The sequence below is a fragment of the Cornus florida genome, unplaced genomic scaffold (genome assembly GCF_030987335.1).
Source record: "Cornus florida cultivar Cherokee Brave unplaced genomic scaffold, ASM3098733v1 CherokeeBrave_3.0.0_Hap2_Chr04, whole genome shotgun sequence".
NCBI lineage: Eukaryota > Viridiplantae > Streptophyta > Magnoliopsida > Cornales > Cornaceae > Cornus > Cornus florida.
Window position 1 is genome coordinate 55,832,217 of NW_026775574.1, and position 5,491 is coordinate 55,837,707.

The window sequence follows — 5,491 nt, forward strand, 5'->3', positions numbered from 1 at the left end:
AATTACACCATTAGGTTTACCCAAAATATTATGTCATGAGGCTAAGTTGTCCAGTAATACTTAGCTATGATTTCTCAGTTATTCTATAACTTTAGGGTAAAGTGCAATAAACCCCCTTAATTTTTACTCTATTTTCCAAAAAACCACTTGAACTTCCATTTTTACAATAAACCCCTATACTATTTCACTTTTTGCCAAAAAAACACACCATGTCACCGTTCAGTTTGATTTTTCCTGTGAAACATAATTTTGAAATGACAATATTACCTTTATTACCATTTCAATATTAAATCAGTTAAACCGCCCCAATTTGTTAACCCTAACTCCCATTAGCTTTCATTCCTTCCAAATCGCATATCTCTCCGTTCTCATTCTCTGCAACCCTATCAACAATCATCAGACCTAACTTGGGTGTGAATCAATTGGGTTTCATTTTGATCTTGATAAGGAATCGGAGCAATTTCAAATTGTTTATATACACACATCAACAAGATTTGGATCGACTTTCAAACAGGATTCACTCCTCAAATTTGTATATACACACATCATATACATAGATATCATTAAATCCATTTTGATGGGAGGGAGAGGAGTGCTTGTGAGAGACTATGGCGGCAGAGACGGTAATGGTGGGGTGGGATGGCGGCAGAGATGGTGGTGGTGGTAAGAGAACAATATATATCTCTCTCGAGTCCACATCCAAAATCTCCTCCCCAAACAACTAAAGTACTCACAATTAAAGATTCTTTTGGTCTACCTCTCAATGCTTTAATTTTGATACATACATAAAAGCCAAAATTAAACTCAATGAAGACAAAGAAATTCTTAATTAATGGATTCTCAAATCTATGTATTGTTTTTGGGTGTCTTGGTGGCCGGATTTAATGGCTGAAAATTGGAGGGAACAAGCAGCAACCGGTGGTGATTGGTGGCCGGAGTTTTGGGGTGGTGTTTAGTGTTTGCTTACCGGATTTAATGGAGTGCAGGGGGCAATGTTCTCACCTCCAAATATACATATATATACACATACATACACAAACGCAATGCTGCCAGAGAGCCCAAACCATGTTCGCACTATACGTGAATTATCTGGAATCAAGAGTCTCAGAGTCTCAAGATTAGAGGAGTAGATTTCGATCGTTTTAGTTGCTATGTTGCGATGGAATGAGCTAGGGATAGTGTTTCAACAAGTGAAAAAAAAAAAAAAAAAAAAGGTGGCGGCTGCCGTGGACGATGGAGATGGTTAACTAAGTTGTTTGGCTAGGAGGTGTCGGTGTTGATTAGCGCTAAAATAAGGTGGTGTTTGGCCTAAAAATTAGGTGCAATTGTTATAAGGTGATGTGATGCCACAATGCTATTGGTTGTTGAGATTGCACTTGACACATTAGCAACAACAGCTACTCAAACAACCAAACTAAGTTATTTAATTAAAGGGCAATTTGGTAATCCTAACATCTCCGGCGACCTCCGATGACCGAAACTTTTAATTTCGCCCTTAAATTGCACTTTTTACATAGTTCAGGGGGCCTTAACTTAGTTCAGGGGGTTTTGTGCTTTTGGTTGATAGTTCAGAGGTTTTAATGTACTTATAACTTTATTACTCCGTACAACACACTATCATACAACACACTGATGCACAACACACTATCATACAACACACTGATGCAGCATTCAATTAAAGGTGGTTTTAAACCATTGGAATGACCCAATGAAGATTTCACATTACAAAATTCATCAATCTCAGGTGCGTAGAGTCTATAAATCACTGTATTGAACATTGTCATTGTAGATTTGGTTTTAGGCTAGTAATATATGGTTTTAGACTGGTAATACATGGAGAGAAGAAACAGAATATGACTATTAATGAAAGTTTCACATGTGCAGTAGAATAAGTAATGGAAGTCTATCCGAAGTTTGTTTGGCACACACTTTATTGGAATAACCATCTATAAAGGACAGACCTTTAGAAGGTATATCTCAAATTTTCACGATGAAAACCAACATAATTGTTAGGTCTAATAGTTTTCAGTGTATTCATACTTGTGCGGTAGCTTATATTTGCAATTTGTCATTTACTTATCTGTAGACCAAAAGGCTAAATGAAGAAGGGGAGTAACAAAAGGCTAAATGAAGTAGACGAGGATATTGACTATGAAAAAACTTTTCGCTCGTATCAATGCTGAAATCCATTGGGACATTGTTAACAATTATTGCATACAATGACTATGAGATTATATTAAATGGATGTAGAAGCAGTTCCTAAATAGGTATGAAGATATTTAAATGAAACAACCTGAAGGATTCATTTCTAAAGGAGAAGAAAATCAAGTATTTAAGCTTAAAAGATCCATTTATGATCTCAAACAAGCTTGTGCCAATAAAATGGCACATAGGAGTGCAATCATGTTTCTAGTGTTTTGTGTGGACGCATGCTCCTTCTTCTTCTTTTTTTTTTCTTTTTTTTAATAATAAAAATATATTAGCAAGTGTCCAATAGAAACCTGTTCCGCTTCTCATCAAAGGATCTTTTGTTCCGCTTTTTGCCAAACACACCACCAAACACAAAAGGGTGCCACCCTCCAAAAATCAGGAGTGTGGGATCACATGAAACACCCTCTCTAACACTCTCCAAACAAGTCAAAAATAAGACTCCACTCACTAAAAATGACGGATGTATGTTTATCTGTCGCACTCAGATTTTTCAACCGGAGAAAAACGCAACCAACAACTATGGAAAGAAGTCAATTAATTTGTTTTGGAATATCCATCTAACATTGAGTTTTGATGTGTTAGGTCACCTAAGGATGTGCAAGGACTTTAGAGAATTTCCAACTATCAGCAACTCACTTAAGTGATGGGAGTACAAGTCATTACAAACATTTACACGGTTAATTCTGTAATTTTAACCGGGGACACTGGTTTTTCAAAAGGTTTTTGTCTGAGGATGGAAACGTGAGGAGGTCAGGATAATTCACCCATATAACTTTAAATGTACAACTTTAAGTACTCCATATTAGAAAATGTGCACAGATAGTATTTTAATGGGCATGGAGGGAGAGAGAAACCTTCCTAGAAAGACATAATAGAAATACTTGAAACAATTTTCCTAAAAGGAAGCACTCAGATGCAAAAACATATCCATATATGTGGACGAATTTCTTGCTCACCGTTGAGCAAGAGATCATTTCCGTATGTCTATATATACATATATATATATATGTATGTATAATAAAAATAAAACGTTAAGAACTAATTTTTTTCAAGGAAAACAATGCCTTTTTTTTCATGACAAATAACTCACACATCCACTCTTCATAAATTCTTTTTCACCAGATTTGAATTCAAAAATTAATCATCATTTTGGTGACCCCTTATCAATGCATTTGTGTGTAGAGGGTACCACCCATAATTACGTAAAATTTCTTCATCATTTATTCTTTTTCCCTATTACTCAAATTATAAGAGTAGTTCTATAAAAATAAAAAACAATTTACCTAAAAAAATAAAGAAAAGCAAAAACAATCATACTACAGTAATCAATATAAATATGTATATATATATATAAGCACAAATATACAAATGAAGGTATTATCATGGCACTGATAGGGTAGCAAGGCTCAGTACACAAAAGCCTATGACAACAAATAAGAAAGCCGAATGGACAATGCAACACAAACCAATTAGATTTATCGAGATTTTTATAGAACCTGCCAGCTAAATACTGAAATTTAAAATCCATTTTTATATTCAAAATCTCAATAGCTTAATCCAAGCTACATTGCCCTTCAAGTATGCAAGGTATATCTATCCATTTCAAAAAGTCAAAACAAGCATAAAAACAGAAGCATTCAAATTGAAAGTTAAACCTTAGGTCAAGAAACATAGCACAGCAATAAGACCAGGATGATACTCCATAAAACTGCCACTTAGAAAAGAGAAGTCCCCTTCCCCTTCTTATCTCCACCAATCTCAAAATGCTTGCACCTCTGCAATAAAAGGGCAACAATCACATGTCCATAAAGAACAAGAAAGCAACACTTAAGGAATCAAAAACAAAAGAGCATATGGAAGTTAAGAAGCTAACCTTGATTGGGTGCTGTGATACATGCTTGCACCCCGGGCATTGCAGCTTCAGCACAATCTTCCTTGTAGTTTTCGCCTACACAGAGAAAGCAATGTTGTAAGTTTTCCCTACAGTCTCTACCAACCATACAAAGGCTAAATTTATAAGATAGGACCTTCATGGGGAAAGAAGTGCATAGGTTAGTTAAAACATGGATGAGGGTCATTTCAAATAAGATATATACCTTGTAAAGTAAAGAGACATAATAGAAATAGGTTTTACCTTCTTGTGGAAAACAGGTTTGGTTTGTCCACCACAACCTGACTGTTTCCGATCATACCGGCGTTGCCCTGCACAGCCAAACTATCCTTTCCCTTCTTGTACTGCGTAACCTTATGCAAGGTGTGCTTCCGGCATTCCTTAGACTAGCAATATGTCTTCTTTGTCTTTGGAACGTTCACCTGCAAGATACAGATCATATTACAACAAAATGGAAATAGGAAAAATGAATGCTAAAAATGTGCAATCTGGTAAGAGAGCATTTTCATTCTTGCTTTTGCATCTAAAAACTAGGAAATAAAAATGATAGGGATCTCACCTAGAAGTTTCAATATTATAGACACCTCATAGTTAACTAAGAACTGGGAAAAAACAATGGGAACCAATAAAATCAATGGAAATGTAATACAAAAAATCATAACACACTCACAATTCATAAGAATTCCATGAAACACACAAGTTAGCTCATGGAGCATGCTTATTGGAGACGTTGCAATACATGTCAAGGAGCCCTCAGTTGATTGTGTACATAGAAGAAATGGTTTAGCTAATGGAGAGAGTAACTCTTCCACTCTTCCAGAACCAGTAACGAGTAAACCATGTCAAACCAAGACTAGAACAATCAACATCTGAACGGAACTGCTTCAAAGTTCTCCTAGAATAGTTTCTACTGTGAAATGAAAGTTATAGGATATATATATATATATACACACGAGTATTTCAAAGGAGAAATATAAATATCTGATAGAATTCGATTCATTTTAGCAATGACCCATCTGAACCACAACTGAACGTTTGGAGAGGGGGGTGGATTGAAGCTATACCATATAAAGCTCTTAGAATTTCCACCACTACAAATCCTATACCTTTTGACCAACCTTTTCTCTTCCATACAACAACTTATTTTTGCCATGCTGCCATCATAAGCAGCTGTTTGCTACATATGTAATGACTAATGACTAGTGCCTTATTGAGAAAATCTAGTATACAGGGTTGTATAATAAAGGAAAGCCCAATGAGGGTCTGGAAGACATGTGCTAAGATGATGATACACACAACTTTATATACTTCCACCGTATTGAACAGACAATATCACTGTTAAATATAAATCCCTGCTGGCGGCTGTAAAAGCTGATTGTAGAGAGATGC

The 5,491-nt window shown here is 35.7% G+C and overlaps 1 pseudogene; it reads right to left on the reverse strand.

The window, feature by feature from the left end:
* Positions 1–3,840: 3,840 nt before the first annotated feature.
* On the reverse strand, positions 3,841–4,542 carry LOC132304985 (large ribosomal subunit protein eL42-like; annotated as a pseudogene).
* Positions 4,543–5,491: the final 949 nt, after the last annotated feature.